The sequence below is a fragment of the Puma concolor genome, chromosome B1 (genome assembly GCF_028749965.1).
Source record: "Puma concolor isolate L17-30 chromosome B1, mPumCon1.1.hap2, whole genome shotgun sequence".
Classification (NCBI taxonomy): Eukaryota; Metazoa; Chordata; class Mammalia; order Carnivora; family Felidae; genus Puma; species Puma concolor.
This window is the reverse complement of record NC_141670.1, coordinates 196,322,607-196,338,966: the sequence shown is the minus strand read 5'-3', so window position 1 is coordinate 196,338,966 and position 16,360 is coordinate 196,322,607. Positions and strand designations below refer to the sequence as shown.

The 16,360-nt window shown below is 42.1% G+C and overlaps 1 protein-coding gene across 4 annotated transcripts in view; it reads left to right on the top strand.

Annotated features, from left to right (window-relative positions):
- The window catches only part of C1QTNF7 (C1q and TNF related 7), a 107,944-nt gene that overhangs the window by 78,800 nt on the left and 12,784 nt on the right, over nt 1–16,360 (top strand). Inside the window, exon 1 of one of the 4 annotated variants that reach the window (XM_086705418.1) lies at nt 11,720–14,351. The exons of the other annotated variants lie outside the window; for them this stretch is intronic. The gene's annotated coding sequence lies outside the window, so the exon portion shown is untranslated. Of the gene's footprint in view, nt 1–11,719; nt 14,352–16,360 lie in introns of those variants that run through there. 4 annotated transcript variants of the gene reach the window in all.

Below are 16,360 nucleotides of genomic sequence, written 5' to 3'. Positions count from 1 at the left end.
GAAAAAATGGAAATAGCTTAATTGTCCAATCACAAGGGGAAAGAGATTAAATAAATTATGGTACAACTACTTGATGAATATTGTTTGGCCATTAATGGTTCCAAAGAATAACAGAGGAGAAATGCTTATTATATAATATTAGGTTAAAGAAAAAGTAAGCTGGTGATCTAGCAAGCCCACTTCTGTGGGTATATGCCCAAAGGAAAAGAAAACAGGATGTAGAAAGATATCTGCACTACACTATTTATTGCTATATTATTCACCATAACCATGATATGGAAACCGCCTAAGTGCCCATTACCAGTTGAATGGATAAAGATGTGGTATATATCATAGAATATTATTCAGCCATGAGAAAGAAGGAAATCCTGTCGTTTGTGAAAACATTATAGTAAGTGAGATAAGTCAGGCAGAGAAAAACAAATACTATATGTTATCACTTATATGTAGATTCTTAAAAAGCTAACTATGGCTACAATGGCAATCATATTATAATACAAACATATATCAAATCAACGTGTTTTACACCTCAAATTTGCACAATGTTGGGTGCCAGATATATTTCAATTACAAAGAAAGAAAGAAAAAGCAAGCAGCAACAGTGACAGATAATATTACACATCTCTGCACAAAAGGTCTATGCACATGCACACACACACACAGAACAAAAAATAATGGAAGAATAAACTAAAATGGTAACAGCAGTTATTTGAAAAATAGAACTGTAGTTTCGTTACTTTTATTTTTCCACCTTTTCCTCTTCTACAAGTTTTTTTTAAGTTTTTAAGTTTTTATTTTATTTATTTATTTATTTATTTATTTTTGAGAGAGAAAGAGACAGAGTGCAAATGGGGGAGGGGGTAGAGAGAGAGAGAGAGAGAGAGGGAGACACAGAATCTGAAGCAGGCTCCAAGCTCTGAGCTGTCAGCACAGAGCCCGATGTAGGGCCCGAACTCACTGTGAGACCGTGACCTGAGCCAAACTCGGATGCTTAACCGACTGAGCCACCCAGGAGCCCTTACAAGTTTTCTTTAATGAGCACATATGTAAAATAAAATATGGGTAATTCTGTATGACAGTTACACTCAGCATCCAGAGCATAGAAAATAAATTCTGAGGTTAAATAGAATACATGTATTTTGATGAAAACTTTGCAAATTATGAATAGGAAAACCTATTAGAAGGAAATCACACACACACGCAAACACACACCCACACGGCCAAACAAAAAATGAACAAACCAAGCCTGTCACCGGTTCTATTACAAACATGATCCGTGGTTGGATGGTTTTCTTACCTTTCCTTGCTCAGGGGTGCTGTCTACCATAGCCCTTCATTCTTGCCTTCCTCAATCCTTCTTGACATGGCAGTCCAAGAGACCTTTTCTTCTTTAAATGTTTATTTTTGAGGGAGGGGAGGGGGTAGTAGCGAGAGGGAGGGGCAGAGAGAGGGAGACAGATAATCCCAAGCAGGCTCCATGCTGGCAGCGCAGAACCCATCACAGGGCTTGAACTGATGAACTATGAGATCATGACCTGAGCCGAAGTCTGACGCTTAACTGACTTAGGCACCCAGGCGCCCCTAAGAGACCTTTGTAAACTGTATGTATGGTCCTGTCACTCCCAATCCTACTCTTCACTAGATCCACAATGGCCTCTCCATTCCTGTGATCAGCCTCGGCTCCCTCTCTGCCTGTATTTCTCACCGGTGTCTTTTGACACTCTTCTGCTCCCCGCCAACTTTCTCCTAGTTTCTCCAAGGTATCCTGTGCTGTCCCAGTGCCAGGCTTTTCCTCAAGCTATTAGCTCTGCTTGGAAAGCTTACTCTACCCCAGCTCACACCTATTTTTCCAGATACCTGACATCAGCTTTCAAGTCTTAAGAAATTGCTTAGAAGTTATTTCCTTGGGCAGTTTTTCTAACCACATACATGAGGTTATTCCAAAAACCCAGATCTAGAGCCCAGAAGGGGTGCCACCAAAGAAATGCATTTCCCAGCACCAGCAAGAAGGTAAATTCTAAATATTTTAAAAGAATATTTAAAAAATATTTTTAAAAAAAATTTAAAAAAGAAGAAGGAAGGTCTCTGACTTAAAATTGCTTCTCCTTTCATCAACAGAAACCAACATTTCTTGCGTAGCACGAATGCCCGTCAATGAGATGCATTACTTCATTAATCTTAACAAGCATCCCTGGTTTGAGCAGTTTTCGATTTTTAATTTATGGAAGAGAAAAGTAAGGTTTAGACAGGCGATGCAAATTGCCCAAGGGCACATGGTGGGGCAAAGAAGACTTTAACTTTCAAAGCCAGTGGTCTTACTCTGCCTGCTGCCACAAAGAAATGTCAGTGGGAAGAGAGAAGATGGGGAGAGTCCTGCTAATTTAGACTGTGGTAACATTCCATTTATTTTGTCTTTTCTTTGCCAAAACCACTCTCCTCAGCTTTCTTCCCAAGCACACTATGAGTCACCATTGGATTTCCATCCACTGGGATGGAGTCAGTGAGAATGTTGTTTTGGCTGGCAGGGTCTGTATGTGCAAGTGTTACCACCTGCTGCTAAATCTTTGTCTCTGTTGGGTCTATTGTCACTCTGGACTCTGAGACTGGCTCATGTCCACTGGTCTCCTCCAAGAATGCCCCAAATGTTTTCAGCAAGAAGAAAAGCAGAGAACAAGGGTCTTCCTTATCTGGGTAGACATTTAGTAACACCCGGGAGTTGGAATACAACTGAGATGCCCCAAAAGAAGCGAGTTTAGGGGTTTTCAATAAATGTGAGCTATTGTATTATCATCACCACCATCATCACTCTTTTTCTGCCTAGATAATGTCACACAGAGACTCTCAACGGCCTCAGGATAGAGAGGCTTCATCAGTAAATGGCCATGTTGCCTCTGGCCTCCCTGCAACCAACATGGGCCTTTGGATGCTTTTCAGGTGCAAACAAAGTGGACACAGAGAACAGAGGACAGATAGTTCATCAAAGAACACAGCCCAAGCTGCAAGAGTCAGAGCAGTGGGGCTAATGCCAGCAATATTAACAAATGTCCATTGTTTGGGTTCACTTTTGTAGCACGCAAGAGCTTGGACGTGAAGGCACAAAACTGCAAGGCCAGAGAGAGCAGGTCAGAGACTGTTGCAAGAGGTCAGGGGAGATACAGGGAACAGGAGAGCTCCTCACATGGCTGTTGAAACATACTGGTCAGTGGTTACCTCCAGAAGCCAATCAGCATTGAATACTCTGACATCTAATTGGCATTAGTCATTAACCCATCAGTATATGCTGCACCTCTACATTCTAGCCCTTGGCTGCGTGGGGGTAGCACAAAGATGAGTAAGACAGGGCTCTTGACCCATATGAGCACATTATAAGGTGTGTATTCTTATACCTGTATATCTGTATCAGTCATAACTCATGTACAGAAGCCTGAATTCCCCTCGGAGATTGCAAACCCGTTAAAAGGAAGCATTGGCTTTTCACATTTACTGGGGTCCCTCTTCCCTTCCAGAACTCCAGACAAATTGAGAAATAAAGCAAAAGATGATGGGCATCCACATTGTGGAAATAAGTGAAGATTAACCAGATGAGAGCAAGGAAAGACTATGTACTCTGAACTTGCTATAGCAAGGGAGTCGGCCACCATCCCTTGCTTTTTGGCAGAGATTCAAAGAAAGGCAGAGGGGCAGGAAAGCTTTCTAGTAGAAAAAAATGGGAGGCTTCAGGCATTGCCTGACTGGAGGCTGTCGGTGTGGGGAACAGGAGGGTTTTGGAGTCCAGCTCTGCCCCTTACCAGCAACGCTAGTGAGCCATGGCCATCGCCACGGCTGCAAAGACAATCTTCCCCTAACCTCCGTCCCCTTGCCCACCATGAGGAAGTCCAAGCAGCTACCTCACTGGTTCGTGGTAAAGAATAAACAAGAAGTACATGTAAAGTGCTTAGGACAGTGCCTCACCCCAATAAACGCTTGATGAATGGTAACTATTTTTTTATTTTTCATCATTCAAAGATGCGGCATCTCAGAAACAACCTTAAGTGTCCATCGATGGACGAATGGATAGAGAAAATGTGGTATGTATATACAATGGAAAATTATTCAGCCATAAAAAGGAAGGAAATCCTGCCCTTTGCCACAACATGGATGGGCATGATGTCAAGTGAAATAAGTCAGATGGAGAGAGACAAGTGCCGTATGATCTCACTTACATGTGGAATCTAAAAACAAAAACAAAACCTGGGGCACCTGGTGGCTCAGTTGGTGGAGCTGGACTTCGGCTCAGGTCATGATCTTGCTGTTGGTGAGTTCGAGCCCTACATCAGGCTCTGTGCTGTCAGCCTATCCATGCAGAGCCCGCTTTGGATCTTCTGTCCCCTCTCACTGCCCCTCCCTCACTTGTGCTCTTCCAAAATTAAATAAATATTAAAAAAAAAAAAAAAAAACAAAAAAAAAAACAACTCCTACTATAGACATCAGATTGGTGGTTTCCCAGGCTGGGAGTAGGGTTGGGTGGGTGGCATGGGTGTAGGAGGCCAAGGGGTGCAAACTTTCAGTTATAAAATAAATAAGTCCCAGGGGTGTCATGTACAGCATGGTGACTAGAGCGCACACTGCCTTGCAGACCTAAAAGTTGCAAAGAGAATAAATCTTAAAAGTTCTCAGCACGTGAAAAAAATCATTTGTAACTAAGGGTGGTAAGGGATGCCAACTAGACTGTGTGACCACTTCACAATATGTACATCTACTGCATCACTACGCTGTGCACCTGAAACTAATATAATGTCATACGTGGACCATATCTCAATGTTGTTTTTAAAAAGAACACACACACACATACACACACACACAAAGATACAGCATCTCTCACATGCCTGATAAGTCTCAAGAAAGTGTGCAAATTGAAGTCCGCCTAGCCCAGAGGCATAGAGGTAGTGAAGCAAACACACTGAGATGGGCTGCCCACCTGGAGGTCATGCCCAAGTTCCCCCCTGGCCCTTCTGGTTCGACTGCCCCACGGTGGGCATGGAAGCTGCTGTGCCCAGCCTTGCAGAGACCTGCTCCAGGGCAGACACACCCCATTCTACGCCGGTCGGTTGACTCTTAAGTCTCCAAAACAACTCATCACCCTGTTGGCCTTCACATTCCGACATTCTTAGATTACCTTTTAAAAACAGCACCGGGGGGCGCCTGGGTGGCGCAGTCGGTTAAGCGTCCGACTTCAGCCAGGTCACGGTCTCGCGCTCCGTGAGTTCGAGCCCCGCGTCAGGCTCTGGGCTGATGGCTCAGAGCCTGGAGCCTGTTTCCGATTCTGTGTCTCCCTCTCTCTCTGCCCCTCCCCCGTTCATGCTCTGTCTCTCTCTGTCCCAAAAATAAATAAACATTGAAAAAAAAATTTAAAAAAAAAAAAAACAGCACCGGCTCTCTAGTGTCTCTTCAACAATCTCAGGACAGTTTGACAGGTTGTGTTAGTGACAGCCTAACACTGGAGCACCCAGCACCAGCACCACTCATGCTGGACATGCTGTGTGTGGTCTTCCGTCCCAGGGTTCCCCCCACCAACCATCATAGGGTCAGGCCTTCCATGAACCCGCCTCTTCTTGGAATTTTTGTAACAAGTCATGGGAGAGCTTCCCGTGCACTTTGAAAACTTCGCTGAAGAAGCTTGACAGCCCCATAAAATTACATTTCAGAACTTCACGGCACAATATGGCAGTCTGTGAGTAAAGTGCTTTCCAGACATTTTTGACTTATCTAAAGTATGCTCGTTTTTTGCTTAAAGAGGCCTCAAGGGACGATGGAGCTGCAGGGTGTCAATCGCTCTGTCACTTATTATCCAAGATGATAAAAATTGCTAGGTTTTCTGAACTAGTTATGGAATAAATGATATGATGGGTGGATTTTGCTTCACAACACACAAAATGCAGGAATGGGGGAGAGGGGGAAGGGACCTTAAGTGAACGGGGGCACTGGGGACACGATATTATTCCCCTTGCGTAACTTGCTGTGGGATGCTGGGTGCAGGGGACCTCATTGTATATGAAATTTTCTGCAATTTTTAAACATTTTCTTATGATTTACAATACAAAAAGTGATATTTTGAACATGGAGGGGGGATCAAGTATTATGGCCTGGGATAGTACTGTTTGTTAATTCTCAATTTATCCACAATGAGGGATATTTATATATATAAAGAATTTTGCAGTGTCTCCTCCATGTGAAGTCAAGAATGAGGGCTTGATGACAGGCCATGCTGTGTTAGGAGTGACTCCTGGAAGTGATACAGGAATGCAAGTTCTAACATCGTGTGTTATTGTGACCTTTGGGCAAGTCACTTCTCCCTGCATCTGTTTTCTGGTCTATAAAATGGGAAAATCAGGCTGTTGCCCTCTGGGGGTTCTTCCTTCCTTGATGGCATGAAATTCTTGCTGGAATGTGAGCTCCGTGCACATCAGGATCCTGTCTTCCTCTTTCAACTCCTATCCCCCCGGGGCCAGGGACACCACCTGGCACACAGAAGGAGTCAATAACATTTGTTCGTTCAATGAGTGAGTGAACTGCCTTATTTTTAAACATGCAAACTACTTTTCTCACAAGAGCACACTTCTTTCCCTACAGTGAAAGCAGACTGAGTTCATAAATCACACTGAACTGGCAGCTGGGTGGCTCAGTCGGTTGAGCATCTGACTTGATTTCGGCTCAGACCATGATCTTACAGTTTGTGAGTTCAAGACCTGCATCAGGCTCTGCGCTGACAATATGGAGCCTGCTTGGGATTCTCTCTCTCTCTCTCTCTCTCTCTCTCTCTCTCTCTTTCTCTCTCTCAATAAATAAATAAATAAATAAATAAATAAATAAATAAGCTTTAAAAAAAGAAAAGAAAGAAAGAAACTACACTGAGTCTTTATGGCTTGTTGAACTCACCTTGAAAAGCCCAGAAAGTGCCAATAGGCATCTCCTTAATGTATACCATCTTCATTGTTGTAACCTATCAGGGCTAAAGGAAAGTTGACAGCCTGACCCACAAAACCTTGCCCATAGTCCTTCAAGGGTTCCTACCACTCCCCAGGACAAAGCCCAGAACCTTCCATGGGCAGCAGAGCCATCCCCCTTCCAGGCTCATGCTCTCCTTTGTTCTTTCTCAATGGCCTTCTTCTACGCCAGGACCTTTGCACATGGCAATCCCTGCACATGGAAGTGTTTTCTCACCTCTCTTCCTGGCTATTGTCTGCTCCTGTTTCATATTTCAGGTCAGATGCCCTCCCTGATCCATACTCTCGGCTATGTCTCCTGCTAAACACACCTGTAACACCCTTCAGAATGGTTTCCAGAGTTTACTGAACTTATCAAATTACCTCATCTGTCCTTAATATGATATAATTCCAAAACAACTTCATACTTCTCCCATCACTTCTTCCAATCAAATGTGTTTGGATCTTTCTTCCTCGTCCTTTCATGTCACTGCAGGCAAATTCATTAACTTTCCGGTCACTTTCAGTTACATGACCCAGTTTCATTATTTAATTGTGACTCATTTTCAGATATTAAAAAGACCAATCTAAAGAATAACTTTCATCTCACATCCAAAACACAGTTTGTTCCCTTTCTGTGCCTTCAGTTCAGGATATACTACGGGTTTTCCGCTTTTCCTCCATCTCCTACCCCTACTTCTGCTTCACACATGCCTAGAGTCAGACCACAGGGTGAGAGAATTAGAAAAACATGATCAAAGTATTTTGAGATATCACCTCATGGCAGTCAGTCTGCCTAAAATGAACAAATAGGAAACTATAGATTCTGGCAGGGATGTGGAGAAACGGGAATGCTGTTGCACTGTTGGTGGGAATGCAAACCGGTGCAGCCGTTCTGGAAAACAGTGTGGAGGTTCCTCAAAAAATTAAAAATAGATCTCCCCCATGACCCAGCAATAGCACTGCTAGGAATTTACCCGAGGGATACAGGAGTGCTGATGCACAGGGGCACTTGTACTCCAATGTTTATAGCAGCACTTTCAACAATAGCCAAACTATGGAAAGAGCCTAATTGTCCATCAGCTGATGAATGGATAAAGAAATTGTGGTTTATATTCACAATAGAATACTACTTGGCAATGAGAAAGAATGAAGTATGGCCTTTTGTAGCAACATGGATGGAACTGGAGAGTGTTATGCTAAGTGAAATAAGTCATATAGAGAAAGACAGATACCATATGTTTTCACTCTTATGTGGATCCTGAGAAACTTAACAGAAGACCATGGGGAGGGGAAGGGGAAAAAAAGTTAGAGAAGGGGGGAGCCAAAGCATAAGAGACTCTTAAAAACTGAGAACAAACTGAGGGTCGATGGGGGGTGGGAGGGAGGGGAGGGTGGGTGATGGGTATTGAGGAGGGCACCTGTTGGGATGAGCACTGGGTGTTGTGTAGAAACCAATTTGACAATAAATTTCATATTTAAAAAAAAAAACAAAGTATTTTTACTCAATACGTGCTATTTGCATGGTTCTCTCCTGGCACACATGGCTGTGCCCCAAGTCTTCAAATGCCAGCTCTCTCTAGTTGAACATATTCCCAGGGCCGGTAGAAGCTTTCTGAAAGACCTCCATAGTATAGAGTTCCCTGAATGGATGAATCACTCCTTGGTTGGTATTTTGCATTGCCCTGCGCCAGCCTCAGGTTCTGTATGTAGCTGCTGGCTTCTTACTGGCTTCCTCACCCTAGGAGGACTCTATCCTGGCTTAAGGTCCCATCTAATGGCCAACCCCACCTGCACCCTCAGCACCATCTGCCTCTTGAGAAGGCAAGGAGAGGCTCTTTGCCTCTCCAATGGCTACCCCTCTACTGGCTCTCTTCTCTGATGGCCTTCTGCCTTAACAGAACTAGAATTCTCTGGTTTCTATGATCACATAAGACATCAAGCTCCAGGGGTGGGCCAAGCTCCCCCACAACTTGTTTATCACATGTCTCTGATCCCACGAAAGCTGCAAAGCTTTTAGTTTCACAGTTTAGCTAAACATCCAACTGGAGAATAAATAGCTTCTTTCTTGCAGGCACCTTTCACATTATCAGTGACCCTTTGGGATCCTCGCCACTTGGTTGGAAAGTTGGTGTCACTCTTCTCTTACCTCCCTTATCGGAAAGGAGGGGAGAGCTCCTCAGCACTTTCTTATCAGCTATTATCTCCCTACCTTGAAGGCTGTCTTCAACCATTAATCATTTTTGAACTTCTAGTTTTCTCTTATGTGCACTGAAAGTGGATGCTGGTCCAGCTATTTTTGGCAAGTCTTAAGTGGATGTGTGGGAACCGATTGCCCATTTATTCCCTACTTTGGGTCCTCATCTGAAACTCCAAGATGATAAGTCATCCTGTTAAACATAGTTCTGTGAGTATTTGATGAATGTCTGTCTTTTCCAGTAGACTTTTCCTCTATAAGGGCTCTGTGTTTACTCTCCCTTGAATACCAAGACCAAGCATTCAATGTCTAGCATATAGTAACAGCTCAATAAATATGTGATGAGGTAATCGGGGGCACCTGGGTGGCTCAGTCGGTTGAGCGTCCGACCTCAGCTCAGGTCATGATCTCACTGTGTGTGAGTTTGAGCTCTGTGTTGGGCTCTGTGCTGACAGCTCAGAGCCTGGAGCCTGCTTCGGATTCTGTGCCTCCCTCTCTCTCTGCCCCTCCCCCACTCGTGCTTTGTCTCTCTTTCTGCCTCTCAAAAATAAACGTTTTTAAAAAAATTTTTAAATAAATATGTGATGAGGTAATGAATAGAAAAACAATATGAAAGAAGACCAGATTTGTATCATTAAAACACCCTGGTTTAGAAGGACTAACAGACAGAGCATCATTCGAACAATAGAAGATCAGGCAAAGATTCCCAAAACCTGGCTATCCGTCAGAATTACTCATGGAGATGTTGAAAAATATAAATGCTTAGAACTGATCTGCTGGTATGCTGATTCAATAGATCTCATTGAGAATCCATGAGCTAAGATGCATAAGAGAGATCTAAATAATGTGCCAGGAGAGCTCCCGGGAAGGAGAGGCTGTACCTGATGGGGAGAATCAGGGAAACTTTCTGGAGCATCAAGGAGACTTTCTGGACAAAGCAATGCATAAGGATGAAAAATGTGAGCAGGTGAAGAAAGAGGCATGGGGAAGACATGGTTATCAGGAACTTGTAAGCCAGAGAAGATGAAATAAGCAAGGCACTGTGACTAGAAAGAGATTAGATTCTGGACAGAATCTAGTGCTTTGGGGAGGAGGAGTCAGATGGTCATTCCACCTGATTGAAAGCTCTTTGGATGCAGAAACCTGACCTAAAGTTAGCAATACCCAGGAAGGTATATGGTGTAATGTGGTTGGGTGAGCCAACTGTGGATTAGACTGCCTACATTCTTCATCTATAAAAGGAGGAGGATGAAATTATTCACCTCAAGAGGTTATCATGAAGATTAAAAGAAGTATTGATGTAATGTCTTAGTCTGTAAGTGCTCATTATATATCAGCTAGAGCTTTTTTTTAATAATTCTAGTACCTAACAAAATAGCCAGTTCTGCAAATATCTTCCCAACATTGCATTTAGTCAAGGTCAGGTTGGTGGCTTGAAATAGGCCATGATGGGAAGTTTGTTGTGTTGTTGTTGTTGTTGTTTTAAATCACTAATCATCAAGGAAATGCAAATCAAAACCATAATGAGATACCACCTTGTACCTGTCAGAATGGCTAACATCAAAAAGACAGGAAGTAACAAGTGTTGGCAAGGATTTGGAGAAAAAGGAACGCTGGTTCATTGTTGGTAAAAATGTGAATTGGTTAAGCCACTGTGGAAAACAGTATGGAGGTTCTTAAAAAAATTAAAAATACCACATGATCCCATCATTCCACCACTGGGTATCTAACCAAAGAATATGAAAATGCTAATTCAGAAAAATATATGCACCCTCACCGTGGGAGTGTTTACACACCGAGGAAATTGGCAAAACTACAAACTTGAACCCTTTCTTTGAGATCTGAACCAACACATTGTTAGATGCTCTGTGGATATCGATTGGATTGGTCTAGATTGAACAGACTTCAGTTGAAAAGTGAGTCAAGGATACAGGAAAACAAAAGCACAAGCTGAGAGGAAAAACTTCTCTGCATAGGCAAGGCAGAGGAAGACCTTGGCCTTGGAATGACTGACAGGAAAAAACTGAATATGATTTTTTTACTCTAAGCTAATGAAATAAGCTTCAGCATATTATTTTACCCATCACTTTCACCATTGTCTCTAAAATAAGCATGAGAAAAGCTGAGTGAAATAGTCACTAACAAGCTGTAGCCCCATCAGAGCTCTGAATGCTCTAGGAGAAAATTTCAAAGGCTAGTTCTCTCTGGAAAGATGTCCGAGAAGATACAGTTAATAAGGAGTTATCTGAGATGAAAAATAATTTTAAATATCTAATATTGCAAAACAGAAAAATGCATGATACCTCAATAATACAAGAAACTTTATCGTCAAATATTAAAGAGAAATTAAGGAAGTTGCAAATGACACAGGAAAGAGAATATAAATGCCCGTAAATTGTATCAACACTTGGCCAAGGGAAGGCAGTAACACAAAAATACATCTGTCTGTTTTGGAAGTCAACAAACCACTTCTAAGTTCTTTAATAGAGATTGTGCTATTTCATAGAATGAGTGAGAAAAGCCCTTTAAGAAGTCATTACTTTATATAAATAAATTAACACATCAAACGGCTGAAACACCTGAAATTAAGCTTGTAAGGACTGATATTCTAGTTCAGCCTCTTACAACACTTCAGCGTCAGAAGTGGGGAGATTCCTTCGAGTCAAATAGTCAAGGCCATCTTACACATCAAAGTGTTATGGTGTGACATTATATTGGTACTGAGCTAATGGAAGCATTTAGCTCCAGGGACCTGCTTTGCCTGTTCAAGTTCAACACAGTCATGCGGTTTTTCAATACGGTCATACGGTTTTATTTCAATGAATTGCTAGGATCCCATTTACTTTTATTAGCACATGGACTACTCAAGACCTAAATACTCCCCTCCATGAGCAACCCAAGAATTCTAGGGGCTTGCTTGCTTCAAAAGTGGTCATCCCAACTTCCAACCTACTTCCAAGGAAGATGTACAAAACAAAACCTTTAATTGTCTGCCCCATCCCCCCACCGTTGATTTAGCTGTCACCAATTTGTGACATTGTTGAACACTAGTCACGCACATTCCAGTAGATGCTTGTCCATTTGTGGGAGATACTGTTGCTGACCCCAATAGTACCCCCTTCCTAAGTTTCAGTGTAATGATCCTTTTAATTCACCACTATGTGTTTAACCACTATCCCCCAAATGATATCTGCTCTGACAGAATGACTGAAAGCAGACCAATTCGCAGCCTCATTCATACACTGTACCAGAGCCGCCACCCCGAAATCCTTTAGACCTTTTGGCCCAGATTCCCACTTACCTCCTGGTCAATTCCATTCTGTAATCCACTGTGTCCTTTCTTGGGGTGTCCTTTCTGGATGACAGGATTTGGACCAGGCCAACCCTGTAGTCCATGACTAACTTCCCTGAAGTTGCATCATGGAGAGGAATTGGACCCTTGGTTCCTTCCTTCCAGAAGACCATGGATGCTTTAAGCAAATGATCTCAACACCTCTCCAGCCAAAAATTCCTAAGAGGAAAAAACCTTCATCGAGCTACTGTCAAGTACCTCCTTGTATGCACAGCACTAAAAGAGTCACTTGAGTGACTTCTCTCAGTAACTGTCTCCTTAACTGTACTTGTATCTCTACCCATATGTATAGAAGTGGCATTTTTTACAAATTCCATCTCATCAGCCACAACACATTGTTAGGGGATATTAAGAACTGTGAGAAAGCTTAGAAATAATGAAGGATGCCATTTTATTTTGAGGAGGAGAAGCCAGACCCAGGGACTCCATCTGATTAAGACCATACTCGATAAAATGATGGTAACGAGGGAAGGAAGGGGATAAAATCTGACGGTGTTAAGGGTACTAACTTGTAACGAGTGGTTAATAAACCTTAGAGCTCTAAGGCACAATTTGATGAATATAGATAATATTATTGTACTATAATTATATAATTTGATAACAACCATATTACGATATTTAAGTATACCAAAGAACACCGTACACCTTACACTTACACAATGCTGTATGCAAAATTGACCAGTTTTTAAAAACCCTACTCTAATTAGGCAGAAAACAACTGTCTCACTTCTGTGCCCAAGGCATGGTTTTTACTACCCTATGTGAGCATTCATATTTTGGACAGCCAACAAATCCAAAAGACCATTTTCCTCCAGATGGGAGGGTGGACACCTAGGGTAAAATGAAGATCATCAAGATGGGGATCCCATCCATCTTCTTGGTCAAACTTAGCATCAGTGTTCACTTTGATAACTTTGAAAATACTTCTTCCAATTAGCGTTCTCAATGGCTTGAGAGGAATGGTGGGGAAAGCAGGATAAAAACAAGATTTTTCCAACACTGAATTTCCATAAATGACGTCATGAATTATATATTGCTGTTGCTAAGGAGATGTAAGAAGTATGTATCAGAAGGAAACAAAGAAACTGATTACACCAAAGATGAGCAGTCACAGGCTTTGGAGAACCATTCCGCTTTTTGAGTTGTTATGATCAATTCTCTATAGTAACAAAGACATATCAGTCTTCTAAAAATACCCTATCATTTATCCATTCAGCAGAAAACAAAGAAAAGATCAGTGCAGTGCTCATAACCCTCTTGCATTTCGGAGCACATAGGATGCGGGGCCCTTTCCCTGCCACGTTGACCAAGAATATTTACCACCTCTCCCTGTTTAGTCCACGAGACACCACCCAATTTCCAGAATTTGAAGATTCTACCTTGAAAATTCTCAACTAGGAAATGACTCTCTTCTCTAAGTTAACAACTAATTTCCAGTCAGTGAGTAATTTTTTTCCTGAAACTTCCACTCAGTGGAAAACAAATTAAGAGGGAAAAACTTAAGTAAACAAATCTGCAAAAGAGGCCACGACATACAGAGGTGGAGACACCTCTAAACTCACCAGTCAAAGAAAGCAGGAGCTTCAGGTTTATCTCAAACAAAACCGTAATTTTGACCAGCCCCTGATTGAGCCTCACCCCATGAATGACTTCCAGGACCTCTGGCTTTTTGGGACTAAAGGAGAAAATTATTTTTAGCACAACTATTTGGAAACCTCTGAGAACTTGGATCTCTTTTTCTGTCTGGTACCAAAGCAAGTTTTTCGCTGAAGCTCTCATGAAAGATCCTCAGTCTCTTGTGGATTTAGAATCCTGGAGCAAGCCACCAACCCAGAGAAAGGTATGGTGTTTCTTTTTTTTTTTTTTTTTTAGAACTTTGGCAAATGTAGATGCAGTGGCCCATTTCACGATGGTAGCTTTGGAGTTTATTAAACAGACAGCTCTGTAAGAAAAATCCATGAAACTGAAGACCTGAGTTCAAATCTCTGGTCTGACCGTAGTTTTGTGGCCATAGACAAGTTACCTGTCCAATCGACCACAAGGGGGTCCTTTGGAAAGATGATACGGACTTAACGTTGCTCTGTAGGCTACAAAATCTTTGCCAGCTCTCAGAATATTTTACTCTTATGCCATCATAGCACTTTACATAAAGCAGTCGAAGCTTTATCAATCATGAGCTGTTGATATAACTAAATGTTGAGGAATACATGCTTTCTTCATTCAGCCTTCACTGAGCCTCTCCAGTCTTGGTCTTAAATGTTAGCGATACAGAGTTTATATTTCGGTGGAGAAAAAGCAAGGAGATAGACAGTCCTACCACAGCGTAGTTGTGAGGTGCTGCACGCCGCGTAGTGACAGGAGAAGGGAAGGTTTTCCATGGCTAACAGGAGAGGCACTTCTGAGGAGGAAAACTGGAGCCCCAAAGACAGAGATGAGGAACCAACATAACAGAAGCTTCTGGTATATGAACACCTGAGTGCCCCACCCTGTCTTGCTCACTCCTAGGGTCACTCCTAGGGCAGCTAGGGAAGGATAAAACCTACTATTGCGAAATGTCTTCCTCTGGGGGCCAAGGATATGTCACGTTTTGGCCACGCCTGGTTACCTATCTTTTCCCTAATGATTTCCAGGCAAAATACATTCTCAAGTCAAACTAGTAATCGAGTCAGCCCTTTGTCATGAAGTGATGTGACAGTTTCCCTCCCATGATATGGGGGAAAACTCGAGTGTTTGGAGACAGGAAGAGCTCAGTTCAAATCCTGCCTGTGCCATTTTTATGGCTGTGTGGACTTGGGTCCTCAGAGTCTCAATTATCTTGTTTGAAAAATCAAGATAATATCACCTACTGCATACGAGTGGTTTAGGGATGAAGTAAATGCTGTTTTAAAACACCCAGCACAGGGGGCCTGGGTGGCTCGGTTGGTCAAGTGTCTGACTCTTGATTTTGGCTCGAGTCATGATCTCACAGTTCATGAGCTCAAGCCCCACATCAGGCTTTGCACTAATGGCATGGAACCTGCTTAGGAGTCTCTCTCTCCTTTCTCTCTGCCCCTCTCCTCCTCATGCTCTCTGTCTTTCTCTCTCTCTCTCAAAATAAAAAAATTAAAAAAAAAAAACATAAATAAATAAATAAATAAATAAATAAAGCACAGTAATAAAAGTGCTAGTATGTTCCCTGCATTCCAACTCATCTGGGTTTTTTTTTTCACTTAGTGTTTTTTCTGTTATGGTAAAATATATATAACATAAAACTTACAATTTTTAAGTATACAGCTCTGTGGCAGCAAGGATACTTACACTGTTGTACAACCATCACACCATCATCTATCTCCAGAACTTTTTGAGACTTTGAACTCATTAAATATTAACCCCCACCCCACTCTCCAGCTGCTGGCAAGCACCATTTGACCTTCCATGTCTACAATTTTTACTATTCCAGATACGTCATGTAGGTAAAATCATGCAATGTTTGTCCTTTTGTGACTGGCTTATTTCACTTAACATAAAGTTTTCAAGATTCCTCCATGTTGTAGAATGGGTCAAAATTCCCTTTTAATGGTCGAATAAGATTCCATTGTATGTAGGTACTATATTGTGTTTATCCATTCATCCGCTAATTCACCTTTTTGCTGTTATGAATAATGCTATGATGAGAATGGGTGTGCAAATATCTGAGTCTCTGCTTTCAGTGCCTTTACATATATACCCAGAAGTAGAATTGCTGGATCATATGATAATTCTAGGTTAAGTTTTTTGAGGAATTAACTTACCGTTTTGCACAGCTGTTGCACCATTTTACATTCTACCAAGTATGTTTTTTTCCAGGTTTACTGAGATATAATTGACATA